We start from the raw sequence: 27,568 nt of genomic DNA, 5'->3' as shown, positions 1-27,568 counted from the left end.
TTTTGTTGTATTTGGCTCCTGATCAATATGTGGATAGAGCTTGGGTTGTCTTTCAGGCATTACATTTGTTAATCGCTCAGGGCTCTTTGTTCTCTACTCCTGCTTGTTTGGCTTTTCCTCTAAGGGTTATTCCGCCTCAGTCCTCACCTCATGAACCTCTAGAGGAGAGCTCTAGTTCCTGGTTTTTGGATATCTAACTATTTTCTTTTTGTAGTTGGTGGAATTGTTTTTGTTGTTGTAGGCTTGAAGGTTCTTCGACTTATATTATGCTCGGTTGATTATCTACGACTTTGGCAGGGAATTTCACCTCACTTATCTTCCTGGCGGTCCTTCATGGCAATTTTGATCTGCCCTTCATTTGGTGATAGTCTGGTTTTTTGGAATTGTCCTATGGGACCCTTGTAAAAATTGTAGAGATAGGGGGTTGGGGGGTATGATTGGAAAAAACATATGATGTAAGGGTAGTGCCTATTTTTATCTTTTTGAAGGCTACAACCAAAGGTTTTCTTGCGGGTTCTTTCCTGCCGGTATGCCTTTTTTTTGAACTTGATGTAAACACTTTATTATTAATATATAAGTTTAGTGGATTTTCCACTTTTATTTTTAAAAAAACATTCAAAAGGTCAAATTCAAATCCAAATTGAAAATGAAAATGAAATTCAATTTCAAAATCCTACAACACATGTTGAAATCAAAACTGATTGATCAAATCAGTTGACCAATTAGTTAACTCAGTTAACTCTCCAATCTTCCCTTTTCAGTCTCAATCACCTTTTGTAACTAATCAATCAGTCCACTTATCTCTCCAATCAATTCAGTCTTCTAATCCATCTATTCGATCAACTAGCTAGTCTATTAAGTCTACTAGTTAATCAATTGAGTTCACTCTCCAATCAATCCTATTAACAGACCAATCTATTGAGTTAACAAATCAATCAAGACTAGTTCACTGATCAATCTAAATCAGTTGACTATCAATTAGGACTTGAGTTCAAATCCTCACCTCATCTGTGTTGAAAATTTATATAAACAACATCATTTTCACAAATCAGTCTATAATCTTAGTCTTCGAAATAGTTGTCTAATCTATGCAGGAAATCGGTGTAATACCTGAAAGCCAATTCAACAACAACTAAGGAGAAGAGAAATGGAAGCTTTGTCAAATCGATTGAGGGAGTCTTAATTAGATTCATTTGTTCATTATTCAATTGGTTTTGCATTATTCGATTGTTATTTAGGATTAATTCTAAATAGATTAGAGTTTGTGATTCACTCTTATAATCTGATTAGTTATGATGATTTTAACCCTGAGTGCACCTTCATCTTCATCAATCCATGCAATCAATCCATTCTGCCTTTCTATCTAGATTTGTCTCTTTCTTGGAAATATTGGGATAGGTATGGCCTCTGAAATGTCTACTACTATACTTGGAGCTGCAACAACAACTGGGGTCACCACAATAGCAACTGAGGTCTTCCTCTTCTTGTCAAGCTCTATCATGATAGTAAAACCGTGAGAAATCTCCCACGAAAATATTATGACCTGCCCATCCCCAATCAGATGTTGAAATTTCTTCCTTGATATTTTCATGACCACTATAACCTGCCAAGAGACATTGTAAAAAATGAGTCTCCTAAGAGACTCTGTAAGCAATCTTTCAATGCCATTGATAAACTCATTATTTCTAGATTTCCAAATCAACCACAATATAGCAGATGACAACACAAACCAAAAGATATTAGCACTCTCTAATAGCCCTGACACATAACCCACCACACATTCCCAATTCATGATATTAGTATTAACATATATGCCAAACATATTCCACACTTCCCTAGCAAATAAACAATCAAAGAATTTAGGCTTCACTATTTCAAGAGCTCTACACCAAGTACAAATATTAGGGCTGCCATCTGAAAAATAAATAGAGAGCCTATGAAGAAGGAGGCACCAAGAAAAATATTTTTGTTTAGGCTCAACTAGTTTGGCTCAAAGTTGGCCAAGATGTCTTCTCAACTTAGAATCCTCAAAATTAACATTCTAGCTCTTATTAAGATGGTTCAGGATATCATTCCTGTCAACAAGTTGAGTATAAATATCTCTGGCTTTCACCTTGGGAAGAAGAGACCCATTGGACCATTCAAACTGAATACATTTGTCTTTACTATTGTCACAACCTCTAGGGAGGGACAACATAGAGCATTCTTCTCTCAGCAAAGGAGGCACCAAGAAAAATATTTTTGTTTAGGCTCAACTAGTTTGGCCCAAAGTTGGCCAAGATGTCTTCTCGACTTAGAATCCTCAAAATTAACATTCTAGCTCTTATTAAGATGGTTCAAGATATCATCCTTGTCAACAAGTTGAGTATAAATATATCTAGATTTCACCTTGGGAAGAAGAGACCCATTGGGCCATTCAAACCGAATACATTTGTCTTTACTATTGTCACAGCCTCTAGGGAGGGACAACATAGAGAATGCTTCTCTCAGCAAAGTATAGGTTCTCCATTGAGATTGGGGGATGTCAAAAGTGTTACAAAGATAAAGCCAAGAAATGAGGTGACCTTCCCTTAGGATGTCCCTAAAATATCTGATACCTTTAGCAACCCAATTATTGGCCGAGTAGCTTTGTGTGAGAGCTAGAGGCTTCCCCTTGTGATACAAGTTCCACCACACTGACTGCATACCATAAATCAAGTTATTTTTATTAATAATACCATTGTTAACAATAAAATGCCTAACCCCTTCTCAAGCCCTCCAAATGGCCTTGAAGAGTACCGAGCCTATAGGTTTAACAACAAAATGACCTGCAACCAAATCATCCAAAGGCAATAGTTTCCAAGTTTTGCCTTGTTTTGGGACAAATTGAGTGATACCTGACCATCACTTTCCATAGCTCCCTACCTTCTAAGGCTTTAAAATTCCATTTTGATGCTAGTGCCATGCCTTGGAGCCGAAGGTCTTTCAGATCGAGTCCTCCCTTGGACTTACTCATTATGCACCATTCCCATCTAACAACATGAACTTTTCTCTTTCCTCTACCATCTGACCAAAGAAATTGCCCGATTCACTTCTAAATGTGGCTCCATTGGTAGTTATTAAATAACCATGTGGAGGCATAGTAGAATTTATATGACAATAGAATTTTTTGACATACTTGTACCCTCCTACTAAAGAGAGAAAGTGCTTATTCCATTTTCTGAATTTGTAATCAATTTTCTCTCTAATCCAATGCCACATTTCTCTGAGGTTGGGGTTGACAGAGAAGGGTATCCCCATATATTTTACTTGGTGATCAGGACCCCCCCATAGAATAGAGTATTTGCCAAAACAGTGAGGAGGGTGAGTTGACCTTTCATAATAGAATAAAAAATATATGATATAAAAATTTACTGCACAATTCTAAATACTTCTTTGAATAAAATAAATAATACATTTACAATATTTTTAATAATTCAATTTTATAATATAAATTAAATTTTATGAAACCCTTAAATAAGAAATGTTGTGTTTTTTGAAAAAAATTAATTCTTTTAACAAAAATATCGCTTAGTAAAAAATAATCATTTTAATGATTTGATTTTGTCTTCCATAAAAGCCAAACTACTTCTACTTGACATGTAGAATTATTTAATCTTTTTGTAAGAAAGGGATAGGATTTTGGATCATCTTGGTTTTATTTTTCTTTATATGATTTATTATCATTTAGTATATAAAATGAAAATATAACAAATCTACAACCAATTTAGAGCTATTTGAAATTATATATGATTGTTGTTTTCAACAATTTGATAACTAGGTACTATTTGTTTTGTGCTAATGTGCTTTTACTATTAATGTTGTCTATGGGTTGTTAGTGTAAAGGGTCAACATCCTTGTTTTGCTACTTACTAATATAAAAATCAATTTGATAACTAGATAATATTATTTCAATTATTTATCATTTAGAAACATGTTGAATTGTCTATTATTTTTAATGTCAACTAAAAAAGTAAATATTTCATCTAAATATGAAAATTCTCATAAAGTAATATACTTACAATGCAAATCGAAATCACTTTTTATATTAGTAAAAATTACCTTATTCTTAATATAACACGATAAGATTCATCAAAGATAAAATAGTTATAAAATATTAATCTTTTGAGTTCTAATTATTAAGCCTTGGAACTATAAGATAGTGATGCACTGCAAAATGGACAATGCTGGTTAGGATAAACACAACACAAGAAACAAAAGAAACCAATTGTTAGATGTTAGTGTTAGAAATCACCAATTAAAAACTATCCTAAGCAAGCATATCAAGAAAGATACTACTAAACAAAAAGAAAGCTTAAGGAATCTACAAAAAGTAACTAAACTTCTCCATATGCTCTCTATCATGCTGGTAGCTTCTCCTTCCTTGTTCCTCTCCTCTCCAAGTTCCAAACTAGTGTAGCTCTCAGCAACTTTTTGCACTATGGATGCTTATGGAGGTTCAAGATTGAAATGTTTATTCTAAAATGCTATGCAAATGTGAATAAAAGCTAATATTAGATGCTATGATGCTAAAATGATTTATTTTAGGCCAAAATAACAAGATATTAGTGATTTATGCTAGATGCTCTCTAAAATTCTCTTTAACTTAGATGCATACAAGTTTTCAAGATTATGACTATGAATGCTAAATGCTTCAGGATTTGAAAATGAGGAATGTGAGCTCTATTTATAGGTAAAATGGAGCAATGGATGGTTGAGATTGAGTAATCTCAACAAGGGTCAGGATTGAATGATATTCAATCCATGTGAGGGTTTTCAACCCAATCCCAGGATGAAAAGTGTCAACATGAGAGGGGTTGAGAGGAGAGGGAAGAAGCATTAAATGCTTGACATGACCTGAGGGTTAACTTGGGAGTTAAGGTCAATGGTTGGGTTGAGTGAATAAATTTATTATCCAAAGGATAATGCTTTTATCCAATGGATAAATTCTTGTGCAAAGGCAAAAGGGATAACCATGGTCAAAGCAATAAATGCTTGAGGAGACACATGAGTGCAAGTTGAATTAACCATAAATGGTTATGTAAGAGCCATTAGTGGTTTTGGAAGACTTTTAGAGGTTAGATTGTTGAACACACAACGCATTAAATGTTTTTCAAAGACTTTGAAGTCTTTGAGAAGTGACTCCAAGTTGCTTAGGAATGTGACAATAATTAGGGGCTGGATTAGGTTAATTAGGAAGGGGTTAGAAGAATCTAGAAGGGGTTTTAGGAATGCAAGTGGATTTGGTGGGTGAGGGAAAATAAGATTTTAATTAAAATAAAATTAATTTATTTCAATAAATGTGTGCAAATTGCATTTGTAGGAAAATGCAAGTGGGGGGGATAAATGATTTAAATAAATGTTTTATTTAATTTATTTAAAAGAGGAAAAGAGAATTAAATGAAATAAATATGATTTATTCATTTAATTGATTGTGAATTTGGTTTAATGAATGAATTAACATAAATTGAATAATTTATTTAATTAATAGGAGAATGTTTGAAGATGAATTAATTAAATATTAATTTAATTAGCTGATGGCTAGTGGATTTTTAATCAAATAAATATGAAATATTCATTTAATAAAAATGGACAGATTTATGTGACCACATTTGCCCCTCTTTGAGACAGTGCAGTTTATCGCGTCGTTTCAAAGAAAGAAAAATAGGTGTGAAGAAATATGCCCCATAAAATGTTAATTTAATGGGTGGTATGCCCCCTCGAGAGATACGCCGAAGAATTTCAAAAAATCGGGCGATCTCTCGAAAAAGAATGAAAATTGGCAGGGTGATAGAAGAGAAGAATGTAGCAATACCGGTGAAAAATAGAAGAAATCGAAGATAAAAATGGGGAAATGGGAGGCTTGGGAAGTTTACGGGGACCACAGCGGTGAGCGGGAAAAAATTAAGGGTACGACGAAGGGTTTATATGGGGAGAGGGGGGTGAAAACAAACTCATTTGCATCCGCGACCATAGTGAAATTATATCTCTGATAGTGACTTTCTGAAAGAGCAAGGAGCAGTCAGGATGCTGGTACCCATAGCAAAGCATCGATTAGAGTGAGTTCGATGATTCCAGCGGCTAGATGACTACGGACCAGCAGTATATGAGTTTGAGTTTTTGAGTTTGTCGCATTTTTGATGTGTTTTTAGCTAGGTCCAAGTTGAGTCGAGACAATAGCGCTGAAACTGTGTTTTGGCGCTTTTGTCGATTTAATTAGCGCTTTTGTGCCGCAATGGCGCTATTGTGCAGTCGTTTGAGCGCTATTAAAAATAGTAGCGCTATTGTATAACTTTTTGAGCACTATTGCTAGTTTAGCGCTATGGAGTAGGTAATTGAGTGCTATTGATGTGAAGTAGTGCTATTGGATAGTTGGTTGAGCACTATTGCAGTTTGAGCACTTTTGCAGAGTTGTTGAAGCGCTTTTGTTAGGGTAGTGGCACAATTGTTAGGAGATAGCACTTTTGTGTACAAAATAACGCTTTTGTGCAGAAAAATAGATGCCCCAGTGTTTGAACAAATAATCTCCGGATGTCAATGATGGATGGATGGAGATGTGAAGTGAAAGTTGTTTTGAACCATAGCAGCCTTGATGAGACTTAGGTCATTAGGATAAATGCCTATTGAAGTCTAGGTGTGCCATAATTGCTTACCTGTTGAGACCCGAAGATACTTGATCAAAGTATCTGTTGATAGTCTAGGTTTAAACTTAAGAAAGTTTGAAACAAAACAACTGATAATGATGGTTGATTGCACTTGTGTAGGAGGATCTGCGCGTCTTACAGTTGCGCGATAGACATCCCGCCACACAGGGGCTACGTGATCGACTGACAGAGGTTGAGGTGGATTGCATTGTAGGGACTGGGCTGTACAATGTGATGCATATGCCCGTGATTCAAATGAATCACGGTTTGATGACAACATTGGCAGAGCAGTGACATAGTGAGACCTGCATGTTTCACTTGGTGCAGGGGGAGATGACTGTGACACTGGAGGATGTATGGTGCATTCTACATATTCCCATTCGAGGTGAGCTGGTTACATATGATAGAGCATGGGGGACCCTATCAGTGTAGCGATTCTTTGATGAGGATGTTTATATTGATGATGGTTCGATAGCTTGGGAGGATATCGCTCCATTGTATGGGCCACTACTAGCAGTTTTGTCAGGCATCATGGGGGAACTACTGTGCCTAGATCGTCGATCACATGGACTTGCAGTTGGTTGGGGGCAGGTGATTAAGCAGATGATGATAGAGGGGACCCGATTTGCTTGGGGACCGTGTGTGTTAGTGCACTTATATCAGGAGCTGCATGAGGTCGTATACCGAGGGAGAGGCTCTTTGGTAGTGGGAGTGACGTTGCTACATATTTGGGCGTGGGAGCACCTACCAGTTACCCAACCAGTTAGTATGAGGTTTTGGGCAGTCAACCAACCATATATGTATATGTATAGCGGTATGATGAGTCAGCCCCACCTGGGGAAGTTAGAGTGGTGGTGGCGGGCATTGGATGATCTGGATGCAGTGATCTGGAGACCCTATATTGAGTGTGAGCCATGGGAGGATGATGTGAAGGCGCTGTCGTATGTATTTATGACCCGATTCCTCATTGGGAGGATGACCTACCATGTGGAGAGATAGTTGCCTGGCAGAGTTTTGAGACAGTTTGGATGGCGGCAGGGGTTACCTTAGGCATCGGGGGAGTATGCCAGGGTGGTCCGGGAGAGGTACGCATGGGGGCCAGTATTACCTTATGATTAGGTTTTAGCAGAGTTTTGGATGCTATAGGCGAGACCATGGGATATACAATCAAGGATAGTAGATGCAGGGGTTGCGGAGGAGTATATGCAGTATATGGCAGCTATCTGATTCCTGATTTTGAGGAGGAGAGGGGACGCAGACGAAGGAGGAGAGGAGGTTGAGGACCTATAGTAGATGGAGGAGGGAGACGAGATGTTGGTGATGGAGGAGGTGGTGATGGAGGAGGAGGAGGGGGGGATGGTGGAGGTGGTGGATTCAGAGGTGGAGGTGGCGGTGGTGGGTGAGTTCAGCAGAGAGGGAGAGGCGGTTTGCCATTGCGGATATCATAGGGACCTCTGATGCATGGATGAGTTAGATTGGGTGGGAGAGGTATGGGAGAGAGGGAGGTATCGATGGATAGAGGGGAGGGAGCCACTAGAGAGGGAGCTACAGGTGAGGCACCTATGGATACAGAGGAGGGAGCCACTGGAGATCCTCGGGACCATATGATATTATAGTTGCAGACTCGACTTACAGCAGTCGAGACACAGGTGGAGGATCTGGAGGCGGAGGTTGCAACTAGAGATGTGCAGCTATTTGCACGAGAGTCAGAGTTGACTGTAGTGCTGTGGGAGAGGGATGGTGCAGTGGAGAGAGTGACTCAGTTGCAGGAGAGAGTACGGGCCTTGGAGGGAGTATTGAGACAGGGGCTGGCTGTGGAGGCTTTGGTGAGGGAGGTCCGGCGAGCCCAGGTTGAGATAGAGTATTGGCAGGGTTTATATGAGCAGGTGGTGCCAACTAGTCAGCGAGCACTGAGCTATTCACAGATGCGGCAGGCCAGATCAGAGTGGTCTAAGAGGATGTAGAGCAGTGGGGGTGTGATGGGTCCTCTACGGAGAGATAGGTCAGGTGGCGTAGGAGCTAGTGGGGGTTTGATGGGGCCTCCACGGAGAGATAGATCGGATGGTGTAGGGACTAGTGGGGGAGCAGGTGGTGATTGTGGTGCAGCTTTTGGTCAGAGTGGCTTCTGAGAGAGCATTTTTGCATGCATGTATTTATATTGTTATCTTGAACTATGTCTTGGATGACTCTTGGTAGCCGATTTTGTAGATTTCATTGTACTCAGATACATGAGATGATATATATGAGGAGATTCCATAGTTTTGTGATGATATGCATTTTGATATGTATGGAGTTTATGCTTAGATGGATACTTGTACTTTGCTATATGTATGCGTTTATGAAATGATTACTATATGCATGTTTTATGATGATCTATTCTTACATGATGTCTATATGCATGTTGTATGATGTTGGATGCTAACATGTGGATGTAGGTTGATATATGTGTGCATTTTGATTTTTTTGGGACAGAATGTTGGATGTATGCAATGCCATGATGTTTATGTATGCATAATAAAATGATGTTTTATGATGGTATAGATAGTAGTTTGTTCTTTATATTAACACAAGGATGGGATAATGATATGTAATGATGTTAATGCAAATGCTTTTGAATGAATGATTTATTTATGTATATGCATCTAGATGGTCTTAAAAATGAATGTATATGTGGATAAACAAAATGTAAAGTACAAATGTTTAAATGATAAATTCTAAATGAATGCATATGTAAAATGGTTAAATGTCAAAATAGGATGAAAAATGATAATGTGATGATAATGCAACTCATGCTTAATGAATAACTACACCTTAATGCAATTAAGAGGGATAATGAATGCAATCTAATGAATTCTAAGTGAGATCAAACGAGTATAAGAATATACTAAAATGGATGAATGAATGCACTTTAACTAATGAATAGATAAATGAATGTATGCAATTATGAAAACCTAAATGAATGTATGATACATAAGTGTGGAAATGATGATAAGTGATGATCACTAACGGATGTTAAAATGAATGTATAGTAATGAGTAATCATGGTAGGAAATGCAAATAAGGACAATTATTTATGTAAGTGAATCTAAATGTCATGAGGGTAATAATAATGAAAGGATACAATGATACTAATGCAATCAAATGAGAATGAACTATATGTGGTAAGTGCAACTAAATGATAATAAATGCATGCTAATGAATGGCTAAAGAATAATGCAAATGCAACTAAAATGTAATGAAATGATGATGGGATGAATACAAGGTTTTAAACTTTGCATAATGCATGTGATGATGTATCAGAGTACTTTGTCGTGATTGGTATCCAAAACCAACTCAATTTTCGCATAACTGCTCATATTAACTTTGTTCACATTTGCATGCAAAAATGATGTAAATAAATGAGTAAATGGATGGACAGTATGCAACAGAATGCAATATATATAGGTGAGATGAAATGACAATCCATAGTGCTTTATTTTTCATCATCAAGCTTTAAAATGTTGTAAGAAAAATACAAGCATCTTGACATAATGATTCAAGATGACCTGAGTATTCCTTACATGGATTTTGATATAGCAAGTTAATACAAACAACTTGATATAATGGGTCAAGTTGACCTGAGTATTGCTTGCGGAACAGACAAGGATCATCTCCTTTTATGCATGACTTGGAACGTCCTCCTTGATCTTGAGCTGATCATATCCTGAGACAAGTTCATACCATAATAAGAGACAAAAGCCTTTATCCAATTTGGATGAGGTAGGAGGAACCAAAGAAAGAGCATTGGACCGGTAAGCAAACAACATACATAAAGAATAAAGAATATGGATCCTTAGTAATGGTTCATGCTCATATGGTCAAGTTATACGCTGTAGTCAGCAAGCCGTAGTGATCTATGAGCATATTTTTCCTATGATCATGTAGCTTAGTGAACTTCCCACGTAGACACCATTAGTACATGCCCCAAAACTTCATCGGAATAATGTGCCGAAGATACACAAACAATGTTGTAGGAACCTGATATGAATAAATAAACCACAAATCCACCAAGTATTTGATAGCTTAAACAAAATTTTCTTTGTCAAAGAAAATGTCATCTTGTCTTTGTTTTGGTAAGGAAGGATGCATCCTTGTTAAGATAGTTTGTGTGTTGATGGTTGATTGTTGATTTTGATGTGATAAGAGGTCACTATTTGGAGTATTTCACAGTGTTTGTTTGGTATCTACTCGGATGAGTATGTATAATGTGGTGCCATGTTTTGTTTGATTTTTGATGTTTTCTGATGTTGTTGGATTTTGTGAGACATTTTTGAATGTTTTTGGTATTTTGTGAGATAGTTTTGAAATGAATAATGTAGTGAATCATAAAATAATGTAGAATCCACTTCCATCAATAGGCTAAGGGAATTGCCCCCAGTTTAGACTTGACTATGAAAAAGCGGGATGCAAGACGCATGAAGTACTATCTTTGATTGTAGATCAATAAGAAGCCATGGTTTTGGACTGATGGATGTGTGTATGAAATAAATGTGATCGCAATAAGCCTGAAAGACAATGGAGTCATAGCCTTTACGAGTGGCACCTGTTTTCCAGGTTTTCACCATCGTACTTACCCAAGATGCCACCGGAGTGGTTGTTCACCGTTTGGATGCATGATTTTTCTTTTACTATTTTGATGTTTTTTATATTTTCTTCTGGTCATTTATCTGAATGTTTTTGGTGTTTTTGCCGGTATGTATGGGAGCCTGATGCTCTATGCAGCTTATGTATAAAACCGTTTGAGGTGCATGTTGTTGATTGGATCTGCTAGCGGTTCTCCTTCTAAAGTAGCCAACTGATATGCCCCGGACCCAAACACAACAGTGATAACATATGGACCCAGCCAATTTGATTCAAACATTACCTGATGTTCGCGGCTTGGTTGGTTATGAGGATTCTCTCGAAGAACAAGATCACCTACCTCAAATGTACGAGGTCTAACCCGATGATTATAGCTTATGCTCATGCACTCCTGATAGGCCTTGAGGTGATTGTATGCAACTTGTCGCTTCCCATCAAGTAGCTCTAAGTCTTGAAGACGTGATACTCTGTATGCTTCATCATCAATGAGATTATGCAATGAAACTCATAGAGATGGTATCTCAACCTCAATAGGTAAGATAACTTCTGCACCATAGACTAGTGAGTAGGGAGTTGCGCCTATAGGGGTTCGAATGCTAGTTTGATATGCCCATAGTGTTGGATTAAATTGGACGTGCCAATCACGACCGACATCATTGACTGTCTTCTTGAGGATTCTTAATATGTTTTTATTTGATGCTTCGACCTGACCATTGCCTTGTGGGTAATAGGGCGTGGAAAAGCGGTCTTGGATGTGAAACTTCTTACAGAGCTCACAAACATCCCGATTTTTGAATAGAAGTTTGTTATCTGTGATGATGGACATAGGTACACCATACCAGCAGATGATGTAATTGACGATGAATGAGGCGATCTGCTTGCCGGTGACTTGAGTAAGTGGAACAGCTTCGATCCACTTTGTGAAGTATTTGGTGGCGATAATAATGAATTTGTGGCCGTTGGATGAAGATGGATGGATTTTACCCATAAGGTCAAGGCCCCATTGACAAAAAGGCCATGGTGTTGTGATTGGTTGAAATTCTTGTGCAGGTGCATGTATCAGGTCTCCATGAACTTGACATTTTTTGCACTTTCTGACAAAGTAGTAGGAGTCTTTTTCCATGGATGGCCAATAGCATCCAATGTGCATGAGTTTCTTGGCTAGTGACGGACCGCTTGCATGAGTTCCACAAATTCCTTCATGTACCTCTTCCAAGGCCTTTGTTATCTCATCTTGTTCCAGACATTGAAGGAGAGTACCATCAAGACTGCGTCGGTATAGGGTTTCAGCAATAATGGGATATTGAGCGGTTTGGCGAATGGAGGTTTTACGTTGGTTATTCGATTGGTTAGGAGGAAGTGTGTGATCGTGGAGGTAGGTATAGAACTCACCGTACCATGGGGATTCGAAACTAACAAGGCGACATATCATCTCGAATTCAGGGATATCATAAGTGGGGATCCAAAGTTGTTCTACCAAGAACTCATAGCGTTCTGAATTCTGTGGAAGATCTAGGAGAGATGCAATGGTAGCCATAGCGTCAACAGCTCAATTCTGATCTCTTGGTATCTGCTCAAAGGTGATAGTAGTAAATGATGCTTTTAATTTGTCCACCATTTGTTTGTATCGCATGAGTTTGTCATCTTTAGTCTGATATTCATCAGTTGCTTGTCGAATGACCAGTTGGGAGTCGCCATATACTTGTAGTTCTTGTAACTGCCATTGTGTGGCTAGCCTGAGTCCTGTGATCAAGGCCTCATACTCTGCTATGTTGTTGGTGCATGGAAATGTGAGCCTGTAAGACTTCAGGATGTTGTCACCTTGAGGTTTGATAAACAGAATGCCTGCCCCCGAGCCATGCCTAGTGTATGAACCATCAAAGTACAGTTTCCATGGTTGTGTTGTTGTGATCATGAATATCTCTTCATCTGGAAAATTGGAAATGAGAGGATGATCGCCTATAAGGGGAGCATCAACTAACTGATCTGCAATAACTTGACCTTTAATAGCTTTACGATCCACATAATCGATGTAAAATTCACTTAGAATCATCACCCATTTGGGAAAGCGGCTTGTCAATGCTGCTTTACTAAGTAAGTACTTGAGTGGATTAATCTTTGCAATTAGTTGTACTTTGTGTGTTAACAGATAGTGCCTCAATTTAGTGGCTTCCAAGATTACTGCTAGGCAAGCTCGCTCAATAGGTGTGTAATTGAGTTCATAGCCAACCAGTGTGTGAGAGATGTAGTAAACAACACACTCTTTCCCTTCTGCAGTGTGTTGTGCTAGTAGCACTCCCAATGCTATATTTGTTGCTGATATATAGAGTAGTAAAGGTCTACTCGGATTTGGTGGAATCAACAATGGTGTATTCATGAGATAGTCTTTAAGCATCTGGAATGCTTGCTGGCATCTGGTATCCCATTGAAAGCGGATGTTTTTGTGTAACAGGTGTGTAAAAGGGTGACACTTATCTACCAGTTGTGCAATGAATCTTCGGATTGATTGAAGTCGCCCTTGTAATGTCCTTAGCTGACTAATGTTCTTTGGAGGTGGCATGTCCATGATTGCTTTGACCTTTGCTGGATCGACCTCAATGCCTTTACTTGAGACAATGTATCCTAGAAGCTTCCTTGAGGTTACTCCAAAGACACATTTCTTTGGGTTGAGCCGAACATGATATTGTTCCAGTCTGTCAAATATTTTCTCCAATATGTCTAGATGATCTTCTCATGTGAGTGATTTTTCCAGTAAGTCATTAACATAATCTTCCATTATGGTATGCATCATGTCATGGAAGATGGTAGTCATTGCTCGTTGATAGGTCACTCCTGCATTCTTGAGACCGAAAGGCATTACATTCCAACAGTATGTGCCCCATGGACATGTGAAGGCTATCTTATGTTGATCTTCTGGTGCAATCTTTATCTGATTGTATCCTGAAAAGCCATCCATGAGTGAAAGCATGACATGTCCTGCTATTAGGTCTACTATTATGTCAATGTTTGGTAGGGTGAAGTCATCTTTAGGAAATGCTTTGTTCAGATCTCTGAAGTCAGTACAGATACAAATGCCCCCATTTGGTTTGCTGACAACCACAATATTGGATATCCAATCTGCATAATCAATTGGTTTAATAAAACCAATATCTAGGAGTTTCTTGAGTTCTTCTTTGACTAGTACTGCAATCTGAGGATGCATCTTGCGAAGCTTCTACTTGATAGGTTTGGCTCCTTCTTCTATGGTGAGGTGATGCATGACTAAATCAGGATCAAGCCCAGGCATGTCTGCATATGACCATGCGAAGTTGATCTGACGCTTCTGGAAGAACTCTACAAACTTAGTTTGTTCCTCTGTATTTAAAAGAGATGCCAGATGTATGTGGTGAGGCATTTCAGGAGTCCCCATGTTGTATTCTTTTGTCTCTTCAATGAGAATTGTCGATCGTTCTTGCTGTGTACTAGTAGGGAGAATGTCAAACCTTTCATCCTTCGGTGCCTCAAAGAGGTTTTCACCATTGGATACGCTCTTTCTTTTTACTTTTGTTGGATCAAACAGTGCCACAATGTGGTTTTCACAGGAAGATCCATGTTTTATTGTTATATTTTTGCAGCTGAAAGGTTTGGCATTCACCCCGAAGTATGCTGCGCTATTAAGTTCAATGGTGAATCTAGCTTTGTGATCCTCGCTTGGTATGTTATCCCGTAGTTCCAAAAAGTCAATGATCGCCTCATCATTTTGGAAATGGTCAAGACATAGGGGATTAGGTTGGTTCCATTCGATGAGTTCTAGATGGATAATGGGCATTACCTCATCAATAAGGTTAAGTTTGTTAGATATGTCAGTGAGGGTTAAGACGTTGTGGTGAAGGTCGTTGATGGTACTCTCCCTGTCAGAATCAGGCATAGGATGGGACGTAGAGTCTATGGAAGATGTTTCCAGCTTAGGAACCCAAGAGGTCTTTATCTGTGATTCTTCGTAAACAGGGATGTCTTTGTGGGGTGGAGGTAGTGATGTGTCTTCCTCATTTGAAGTATTAAGCTGGATGGAATCAAATTCCCATTCATGTGAGTCGGTCTCTGAGTCGCTTTCCAGTATCCTATTACTATACCATATTGGGATGTCCTTTGAGTTAAACACTGTAGGTGTGATCAGTTGATGTACCCGTGTAGATGAAATAATCGGTGCTGCAGGAAGGATTATGGGGATCAATGAATCCGATACGGGGAGTATCGGTAGTGTTGACTCTGTTGCTTCTGTTGGAACTGCTGGTGTCGTAGATACTATTGTGGGTTCTGATATAGTTGCTGCTATTAATGGTGCTATTGATGTTATGGTTGTTGCTGATGGGGTTACTGGTTTGATTGGTAGGATGATGGGTATTGTAGATGGTTGTGTAGGGATTTTTAGCCTTGATGGGGTAGTTGCCATGGTGTTTGATGCTGCTTTTATAATCAAAGGTGACCTCTTTGTAATAGGCTGATATAGTGGTTGGCTGGATTTTCCTTTGAATATGAGCTTAGGAAGGATCTCCTTTTGAAAGCCTAGTCCTGTATTATCCTTGGGCTTTAATTCCGGCTGCAACGGTTCATGTCTTCCTTGTTTGCAAGGTCCCAAAGCACTCTAACCATCATAACCCATTCTTTGTATAATGAGAAGGCCTTTGCCATACTAATTTGTGGGAAGCTTAGCTTGCGGAGAATTGGTGGTGATGGGATCTTTATAGATCCATTCTGCTAAGTCCTCATCTCTTGTTTCTTCTTCTTGACTCTTTCCCAGGATGAAAGGTGTCAAAGTACATGCTGGCTTGATCAGTGGTTGTTGAAGTAATTGTTGAGGTTTACCATGTATCCTAAGAGAAGTGGGAATTTTTCCAACACAAAAGAGTTGGCTTAAATTTTATTCCCCAGGACCTTCCTCTGCTATTTTCATCTTAACCTTTTCTTGCTTGGGTATAGTGGTGTTTGAACTCGAAAGAGAGGCTGAACTTACGTATGACATGGAGGAGATGGCTTCTCTATTGTTGGGAATGGCAATCTCTGGATGATGACTTATGTTATGATAATATGCAAAGGGGTTTGCATCACCCAGGATCATGATTTCTACACCATTATGTGGGAACTTGATACACTGATGGTAGGTGGATGGAACAGCTTGCATGGCATGTATCCAAGGTCTTCCTAACAATAAATTGTATGGTAGAGGAAGGTCCAGAACTTGACAGATGATGTGTTTCACCACAGGGCCCACTCGGATTGGTAGCACCACAACTCCTTTGGATGAACGCTCGACATCATCATAGGCTTTGATTGTGATCTTCTTGCGGGGATCCACTGATTCAATTGCATATCCCAAAGCTGTGAGTAATTGTAGAGTACAAATATTCAGGCCTGCTCCATTGTTGATCAATACTCGCTTGATCCTATGCTAGTTGATAAACCCTTCAATATGGAGTGAGGCATTATGAGGTTGCTGGAAGGAGGAGTTGTCACTTTTCAAGAAAGTGAGACAAGGTGATGATCTTAGATTTCCGACCATGGCTTGAAACTGGTCTGTATTTAGGTTTGCAGGGACTGATGCCTCTTGGAGAGCTTGATCCAAGATTTTTTTATGGGATGGAGATAGGCACAATATCTCTAAGATAGATTTCAGTGCGGGCATTTTGTCTAACTGTTCCACAAGGTTATACTGCTTCGGGATAGATGGGGTGCCTTGTGGAGCTTCTTTTATGGTAATCTTGATGCGATGTGTAACAACATTGCAAGTGGAGTTGGGTTTTTTGATGGTTATAGTTGCAATTTGTTCACTGGCATTGTATAGGTGATTCACAGTATAATTATACATGACTTGCGTATAATTGGTGGTATCTGTGTTTCTCCCTGAAGTGGAAGGACCCCTTTGATCTTGTGATGGAAGTTGATTTTTAAACATGAGATGATCATTGTTTGTTGTCTTAGGGTCATGTCCTTCAATTTTGATTTCACCTCGGTCAATAAGATCCTGAATAAGATCTTTCAATCTGTGACAATTGCTTGTCTTATGTCCCTTCCCTTGATGGAAATCACAATGCTTAGTATCCCTCCACCAGGAAGGTTTGACTTGAGGTTCATAATTTGATGTTTTAGGTAAGGTTACCAGATTTTGAGAAACCAGTTGACGTAATACTGTTTTGATGGGTTCCCCTAAGGGAGTGTATGTTTGCTTTGGTTTTTGTTGATGTGGTCTGGGTTCATCTTGAGATGTGATGCAGCCTTGATTTGGAGGAGCAACTATGTTAGTCTAAGGTGGGGGATTCAGTCCTGCAAATCGAACTATAGGTTGTGCACTTTTGATAGTTCTTGGATCCACAACCCCGTTGTTGACGATATTTTTGTTTTTATTCCAGAAGCTTGGTTTGTCACTATTGAAGCATGGGCGAGGGTCGTCCTTTGGCTCATTATATATCTTGATAAGCCCTTTTTGGATGAGAGCCCACTCACATTTTAAGCCTTTGGTGATCATGTCATTGAAAGAGTCTGTGTCTTTTACATCTAGGTGAAATTCCATTTCGTCATTTAAGTTGGAAATAAATATTTCCACTAGTTCTTGTTCAGGTAACTGAAGAGAATGTCTGCTAGACATTTAACGCCATCGTTGTAGAAAGACTAAAAATAGCTCACTCGGTTTTTGTTTAGTGTTACATAGATCAGCCATGGTGATATCACGTTCAATATTGTGTGAGTAATGTGCCAAGAATTTTTGGACTAACTCTTCAAATGTCCTAATGCCACCTGGTAATCGGGAAAACCATGATGTGGTTGTTCCTCCCAAGCTTTGGGGAAAAAGTCGCATTAGGTATGTATCCTCATATGCCACTTCGAGGCAAGCTGAATGGAATTCTCTAACATGATCACGAGGATCTCCTTTTCCTCTATACTTTTTGAACTTGGGAGTTTCGAACCCTTGTGGAAAAGGTTGCATATGAATATTCCTATCAAAGGGATAGGGACAAATGTCATTGAGTGAAAATTGATTTGTTTTTACACCATTATGAAGTTGTTGGGCGAGATTTTTGACTTGTTGCCGCAACATGTCTATTTCATTTGGAGGAGGAGGAGGAGGGGGATTACCTTGATGAAAGTTGTATCTAATGTGCTCTCGACCTCTTTCATCCTCATTACGACTTTGACGTTCTGATGCTTGTCTTAGTTGTGCAAGATCAAAGTCAGAGGGGAGTTTGGCTCCTTCTTGAGCAAGTTTTAAAAAGTGAGCATCAGCATTACTCTTGAGTATCTCATCAAAAAGCCTATTGAAGAGAGGGTTGTGTTGCACCCTTTCTATTACCGTAGGAGTAGGAGTGCCAGGATTTTCATCATTTACATTTCCTCCAAGGGCTTCTTGGAACTCATTGATATTTTCTTCCTCTTATTCTTCAATTTCTTGTTGTCTAGATCATGATCTAGTATGAGCCATTTTGTTTATAAGTTTTTGTTGAAGTTGGGTGAAAATGATGATGAGTTGTTGATGAAATGAGAGATTTATGGTTGGTGTGGTGTGTTGCATATGGATCTCTAGCACTTAAAGGTAGATGTGACCAAAGTTTTCTTCTTGAATTGCTTTTTGTTTTTGATAAGGTTTAGAGGAATCTGAGATGTGTTACAGACTCAACTACCTAGTAATGAGAGGATTCACTCATAAACTAGTTTTAACCTGCATAGAAATGTCTCTTAGGACAAGTTTATCCTAGATGTAGAGACACTCTAAAAAGTGATGTTTTGCGTTTGATTCAAGTAATATCGAAATAGAACTTAGGACAAAAGTCTCTGGGTGTGTTGAGAGTTGGAATGGAGTTGATGAGATATGGATATGATAATGGATGAAATGTTTAACTTCAATAAAAGCTTTGTGTCACATATGAGACAGATTCTTCCTCTTCTCTTTCGGGAGTTGGTGGTTCTTCCCGAGCTACGTTATATGTGATGCAAATGTTTGGAAAGAAGTCAAGATTGATCTTGCCTCCTTTGTTTTTGTGATAACTCAAAGCTCTATATTGTGTGAAAGCTCTGCGATTTAATGACTCTTGATCAAATTCGTTTGATTTTCCTTGAAGATAAAGACGCACGTGACGTAAGAAGGCTCTATGAGAGACAAAGATTTGTCTATTAAGATAGAAGAATTTCCTCTTTTTGATAAGAGTCTTTGAGCTCAATGGTCTTTTCTTCAAGTTGATGTGCTGATGAAGATTCTTCTTTCTCAAGATGTGAAGAATGGTCATATAGTTTGATACTCTTGCTCTTTGTGTTTAATTTTTTGTTGGTGTTTGGAAATGTTTATGTTGGATGAATACTTGTTCTTTGGAATTTGATTTTTGATTTTTTCCTTGACAAGAAAACAAAGCAAGCACATAAACACAAGAATGTTGCCTCAAAAGGCACAAATAAGTATGGGTCTAGATCAACCCAATCCTTGGACTTTTTATGACCCTTTCCTTTAAGTTTATTTTTAGGTGTTTTCCAAAGCCTGAAGTCGGCTTAGTTTGTACTAGTCTTGACTCAAAAATGAAAACACTTCAAACACTCTTTATCCCTAAGGTCAAATGGCCAGTTGCGATAAATTCAGCCCACATCTTGATATTTCTTTGACTTTGATACTACATACTTTATGAATCCCGCCATGGCAGGTAAGGATGTGATATACCAAGTCTTGCATGAGCATAACAAATAGATGATCCCTATGATGGGGTAATCATCACTTTCATCAAGCCACAAGTGACTTTTCAAAAAGCTGTGTTTCTACTCAAGGAAACATGTATGGTGAGTATCTTGGGAGCAAAACCATCTATGCTCTTGTATTGAATTGTATCACAAATATCCTCAATCAATAGAATGGGTGGGCTAATACTTAAAGGTGTTTAGTAATGTTCAATGTTTTTGGACATAAGTTCATTCTGCAGTGACTCACTTAAGAGCCTTGTAACTTGTGGTGGGGCCCATTTGTCCTTTCAGCAAGTTACACTATAGGAACAGCTATACCCAAGGCTACAACTTTCCCTCACACTTGATTTCTATAGCGGCTCGAAGGTTTTACCGTGCGAGGTCATTCCCAAGAGTGACGTGTCTCTTGGCAGGCCTCTCTTAAAAAGGTAAAACTTGGGTGTTACTGACACTTTTCTCTTGCACCTAGGACTACGAAAGCCAAGGGAGAGGATAGTGTGTGTTAGAAGTAGGACCACTCGACCAACTCTTTTGCACAAGTGTGCCAAACACAAAATACACTTGTTCCTTTTTAACTTGTCATTGCAATGATTTTTTTATCTATTTGGAGATGTTGCTCCAACAATCATGGGGTTCTTTTTAACTTCAAAAGCAATGTGTTTGAGTAAACTAGAATTTGAAATCCTGGTCAACTGAAATAAGAGCACGCATGCATGAAGTAATTCATTTTTGCAAAATAAGACAAGTTGATTGTTCTTTTTACTTGCACCAAAATTTGAAGTGTTGATTGTGAGTTTTGCTTAAGTTTGATGTAATAAAAGGAAATTTGTTTTTGTCTTGTTTTTAGCACCAAAAAGAGAGTGTATCCTAACTTGCAAGAAATGAATTTGTTTTTGTTCAATTTTTAGAGCACCAAAACAAATTTTGTCCTAACTTGCAAGAAATGAAATGTTTGTGTTGTTAAATTTTAGAGCACCAAAACAAGATTGATCCTAACTTGCAAGAAATGAAGTTTGTGTTGTTCAATTTTAGAGCACCAAATGGAAATTTTAACTTTAAACAACAAAAAAGAGTTAGTTTAAAACCTGCACAAGAAATGAATGGTTAGGAAAATCCGAACCCATGGAGGGCTTCCACAAGCCTAAGAAAAATTATATTTTCGGTTACATGGTCTTTTTTACAATGTTCTGTTACAATAGCGCTACTCTGTGTGCAAACGATAGCGCTATTTAACACAAACGCGCTAATACGAAGACAAAAGCACTAAAAGTAAAACTTTGACAACAAATACAAAAGCACCAAAACAAACACAAATGCGCTATTTAAGCCACAAAAGCACTAAATAATGGTCAATAGCGCCAAATTTGAGATAATAGCGCTAGAATGTCAAATTGCAATAGCGCTACAACATGATCAAAAGCGCTAAAGCGCGACTTGTGTGTCAAGCAAAACATTCAAACAAGTTAGTTGTGTTAAAAAATTGTTTTTGGGTGTTTGGATTCATGTCGGGTTCACCAAATGATGCACCGCAAAATGGACAATGTTGGTTAGGATAAACACAACACAAGAAACAAAAGAAATCAATTGTTAGATGTTAGTGTTAGAAATCACCAATTAAAAACTATCCTAAGTAAGCATATCAAGAAAGATACTACTAAACAAAAAGAAAGCTTAAGGAATCTACAAAAAGTAACTAAACTTCTCCATATGCTCTCTATCATGTTGGTAGCTTCTCCTTCCTTGTTCCTCTCCTCTCCAAGTTCCAAACTAGTGTAGCTCTCAACAACTTTTTGCACTATGGATGCTTATGGAGGTTCGAGATTGAAATGTTTATTCTAAAATGCTATGCAAATGTGAATAAAAGCTAATATTAGATGCTATGATGCTAAAATGATTTATTTTAGGCCAAAATAACAAGATATTAGTGATTTATGCTAGATGCTCTCTAAAATTCTCTATAACTTAGATGCATACAAGTTTTCAAGATTATGACTATGAATGCTAAATGCTTCAGGATTTGAAAATGAGGAATGTGAGCTCTATCTATAGGTAAAATGAAGCAATGGATGGTTGAGATTGAGTAATCTCAACAAGGGTCAGGATTGAATGATATTCAATCCATGTGAAGGCTTTCAACCCAATCCCAAGATGACAAGTGTCAACACGAGAGGGGTTGAGAGGAGAGGGAAGAAGCATTAAATGCTTGACAGGACTTTAGGGTTAACTTGGAAGTTAAGGTCAATGGTTGGGTTGAGTGAATAAATTTATTATCCAAAGGATAATGCTTTTATCCAAAGGATAATGTTTTTATCCAATGGATAAATTCTTATGCAAAGGCAAAAGGGATAACCATGGCCAGAGCAATAAATGCTTGAGGAGACACATGAGTGCAAGTTGAATTAACCATAAATGGTTATGTAAGAGCCATTAATGGTCATGTAAGAGCCATTAGTGGTTTTGGAAGATTTTTAGAGGTTAGATTGTTGAACACACAAAGCATTAAATGCTTTTCAAAGACTTTGAAGTCTTTGAGAAGTGACTCCAAGTTGCTTAGGAATGTGACAATAATTAGGGGATGGATTAGGTTAATTAGGAAGGGGTTAGAAGAATCTAGAAGGGGTTTTAGGAATGCAAGTGGATTTGGTGGGTGAGGGAAAATAGGATTTTAATCAAAATTAAATTAATTTATTTCAATAAATGTGTGCAAGTTGCATTTGTAGGAAAATGCAAGTGGGGATAAATGATTTAAATAAATGTTTTATTTAATTTATTTAAAAGAGGAAAAGGGGATTAAATGAAATAAATATGATTTATTCATTTAATTGATTGTGAATTTGGTTTAATGAATTAATTAAAATAAATTGAATAATTTATTTAATTAATAGGAGAATGTTTGAAAATGAATTAATTAAATATTAATTTAATTAACTGATGGCTAGTGGATTTTTAATCAAATAAATACGAAATATTCATTTAATGAAAATGGATAGATTTATGTGACTATAGACAGTATTATTTATTCTTACTTATTGTTTTATCCTTTTATGGGATGATTTGTTACATATAAAGAATATTCTATGTGGTAGAATTAATTAATTCTTTGATCCAACACGACAAGTTTCATCAAGGACAAGGTAATTCATAGAATTAATATCTCCTTGGACTTTTGATCATTAAGTCTTAGAGTTATATAATAATATTTTTATTTTATTTTATTTATTCTTACTCAATATTTGCCCTTTTATGTATTGATTTTTCCTACATTCAAGAAGCTTTTACCCTTAGTGAGGTGGGTAGGATTTGTTATTATTTTGTGTTTATTCGTATTATCGTACACTTGATTTGTCTTTTAGATAAATATTCCTTGAAATGTAAACTATATTTTATGTCACCATATTTCTTGTAAAGAAAATTGGAGTGTAAATCAATTCTTAGGCATCACTATATACTTTGCAAGAAACATTACAATGTAACTCATTTTATTTAGTCATGTGTGCACTTAACTCTTTTTACGAGGAATAAGACATATGAGCACACACTAATGTAAGTTGGAAAATATAGAATCTTGGAGTTATATACATAATTCCTCTTTTATTTCTATAAAATGGAGGTTCTCCTTCCTTTTCTACAAGGTTGGTGGCTAGTCATTTTATTCTTTTCAAACTTTAATAATTGTTTATAGTAGATAGATTGTAAACATTGTAAGATTTCATGGTTTCATATTTGCTAATGCATGTGAATTTTTCTTCCATCAAACGCTTCCTCCTATTTATAAATCTTGTCTCATTTTTTTGCAGCACGATCTTCATTTTTTTTGTTGATTGTGTTTCATCGATTAGCAGTTCATCTTAAATTAATATTTTCTAGTTGTAGTGTCGTAAATTGTAACCCCTTGCAATTTAACACTCCTTTTTAGGCCCTTGCTTTAGTATGCCTCCTTAAGGGTCATTTAAGCCTATTGTAGCCTTTTCTCATCCAAATTGTCATCATATTCTCATGAGGTGACCTAATCCAATGTCCTGGGCTATGCACTCTTGAACCATCCTTAGTTTGCCCTTTTTTAGGTAGACTATGCTTCCTAGTGCCATGGTCCCTCCAAAAGGGGCCCGAATTCAAATGCATTCGAGTGTTGGTTCTTTCCATTTGTGAATTGATCCCGATATTTTGATATGACCATTGAAAGTTGACCTAGAAGTCAAAATACCTTGAGAACCCTATATGAAGACATCATCTCTAATTCATTTGATCATCTTACATAATCTAGTGATTCCATTTCAAGTCCTGATTCCTTCATTCAAGAGAAGATATAAGTACAAGGAGTAACAAGCTACAACAAGTTATCTTCAAGAATGTCTTCATGATGGATTTTGTTATGATTTATCATATTTTTGCATCAACTCTTAGGGGACTTATCTAAACAACATTGCATCACCACCATTATCAATCTTGTGGTATAATTATGTCAATTCAACATTTCACTTTAGATTTAGGCTCTGCCCTACTAAGGGTAAGCTCTCTTTTCTAATCAATCATAGTTCTGGTGGACATTAATTCCCCATGGGTTTGACTTAGGAAAACTCCCATATGACACAACACTTTCCCTCTTTTCTACGAGTAGATTTCAGATGTAACAACCAAAGTTGCAAAGTTGTAGAGTGCAGATTGAGACATACAGTTCCCGATTTTGAATAGGCAAAAACCCTTGGAGTATGCCGATTTGCACATATGACCAAATTTTTTTGGCTAAATTTTTGAGGGAGTGATCTGTAGGTAATCCTGATTTTAAATCTAAAGTTTTAGCTGATAGAAGCATTCCTAAGACTATGGCACCTATCACACTTGACTGACACTTTCAACTCTAGATTTTAGTGATAGGTTCCTTTCTATATCTCATTTTCATATATATGCTTTTGAGTTGAATTTTTTCTCTATTTCTTTGATGTTATGTTGAACATTGTCAATTTTGCACCATTTTACCTAGTTCTTGCATATTCAATTTAATCATATCTTATGACATTCAATCAAAATTCAAAAGAAAATAATTAGTCATGGGATTGAATTTGAGCCTAATTGATTGTACCCAAATGAAATATTTTGGAAATGATTCCTAGTTTACATTCTTAGGCTAGAATCCATTTTTCTTATATTTCATTTTGGTGAACTTGATGTGTCTTACACTTGCATTAATTCTGATTTTTAAGTTTCTGATATTATTTTTGAATAAATTTTTTGAATTTAGATACACCCATTTCTCAAATATATTGCTTATGTATTTGCATTTCACGTCATTTTTATCTTATTGTTATTATTTAGAAATCAAATTTGTCTTTTTAAATGTTATGCTTCAGTAGTTGTTATTGTAATAGAGTCATCTCATGGATGTGATAGTTTCTTAGCTCTTATTATACAACTCCATTCCCATCCTAAAGATCCTCCAATATATAAGGACATTTTTAGGCAAGAGCATGATAACACTACCACCTTTCTAAATTCTCTCCCTTCTAAGGATGAGGATTGATTAATTAGGCTTTTCCCTCTCCCAAAATTGGTCCCACCCATGAGGGTATTTTAATGCAAGAGGATGATACCATTAAGACTTTTCTTCATGTCACTTTACCTACCATTAATTTTAATGACATCTTTTCTAGAGATGAAGCATTGATGAGTCATGCTTGTACCTCTCCTAAAATTGGTCCCACCCATGAGGATATTTTAGTATGAGAGGATGATATCATTAAGACTTCTCTTCATGTCACTTTAACTACCATTCACTTCAATGACATCTCTTCTATAGATGAAGTATTATTGAATCATGATTGTCCCTCACCCAAAATTGATCCCATTCATTAGGATATTTTAGTGCAAGAGGAGGAAATCACTAGCAATGTTTCCAATACTCTCTTGCCTAAAGATAAAGCTTTAGTGAATAAAGAGCCCAATTGAGTCAATGTTATTCATGTTTTTGTTGGAATACTCAAACCAATGAGAGGGTGGGGGCGGTGGGGGTGAATCAGTGGTCTGTAAAACAAGTCTTCTTAACAAATAGAAACTTACAAGCAATAAAACAAGACATATATATGTTCATAGCATGACACTTAACAAGCATAAGTGCATATATCAATCCATAAAATAGAATAATCATATATGCACACCATAACACATAGATATATGAGTGGATTACACTTCCATTCAACTGTAACAGTAAACTAAATGTTAACAATCTGTTTATGCTTCTAACAGAGAACACAACTCTATTATTCAAACTCTCAATATATTAACTTGTCCTCCAAAAAATGTTTCTCAATCAATGATCATAAAAACTATGATCAACTTCTTACCTCTGCAATAGTAGATATATGGTATACTTTTTGCAGAAAATAAAACTTTTACATACTATTAAACTTTCATACTTTTTGTAGAAGAACCATTCTCTCTTTCCATGTACATTCCAATCTGCATCAAACAAAAACATTTCCTCTTTCAATATTCATTGAGCAATTTGAAGAAATAGTTACATGCAACCCTATACTTGTAACAACCCAACAAAAACTTTACAAACAAAATAGCCATTGGGATATCAAACACTGAACTTCATACTCGTTTATATTAAAGTATTGAATATAAACCTTTGATATGATTGCATTGGGTGAATATTTTGTCACTAGTGTACCAATGAAAAAATATATAATTCACACACAACTATGTTGAGAAATTAATCTCTCCTCTCAGCAAGGGGAGGTTCTCTTTGAAATTTATTCTCCAATTAACAAGAAACTAAAATCTGTGGGTTAGTTTTGGGCATATAACTCCTTTTTTTCAGATTTTATGTATTCTCCCTCCACTTTGTTACAATTCTCTATCACTTTTGATACTTAAAGAAATGAACAAACTAAATTTACAATCAAGAAGCACAAAGTCTTTCTTGAATGCAATTCTAACTAAGCTAATGATTACAAATGATAAGAAATTTAACTTGCAGCTCAAAGTCTTCAAGTATAATTTCCCAATGCCTTAAAACTACTAGTAATAGCGGCAATACAAAGCCTACCACTAATCACTTAACATAAATTTTTTTCCCAAATATGCAAATAGCACAAAGTCTACTTATCACAATTGGAAAACTCTATTACTCGCATAAACGATATCACCAATACCAAGGAAGTAAAGAACATATATAAGCAATGAACATAGGAAAATTAACTCATATAAACAATCTTTGATACAACACAAAGTTTGAGATCAAATAGAATTGATTTCTTTATTTGCTTGATTGAATCTCCACAACAAAAAGCTCAAAGTCTTAGTTGGGGCAAAAATTCGACAGAGTCTTGCTTAGCATAAATAAAAGATAAATATTTACAAATGGGTCTCCTCTATAAATAGGAGAGAAAAGGAGAAAAAGGTGGGAACAATTGACTAATTCAACTGCACAGTCCCACTTGACTACAACTTACAACATAAAGGGAACATGCAGCTGCGAGAAAACTACAACATCTAAAAATGCAACTACATTCAAATGTATCTACATGAAAAAACAATGTGTAAAAAAGGGAACACTTTATTCATCTTTCTCCTCCTCATTGGATTCAAAT

The sequence above is a fragment of the Cryptomeria japonica genome, chromosome 4 (assembly GCF_030272615.1).
Source record: "Cryptomeria japonica chromosome 4, Sugi_1.0, whole genome shotgun sequence".
In the NCBI taxonomy this organism is placed as follows: domain Eukaryota; kingdom Viridiplantae; phylum Streptophyta; class Pinopsida; order Cupressales; family Cupressaceae; genus Cryptomeria; species Cryptomeria japonica.
This window is presented reverse-complemented; position numbering follows the sequence as displayed.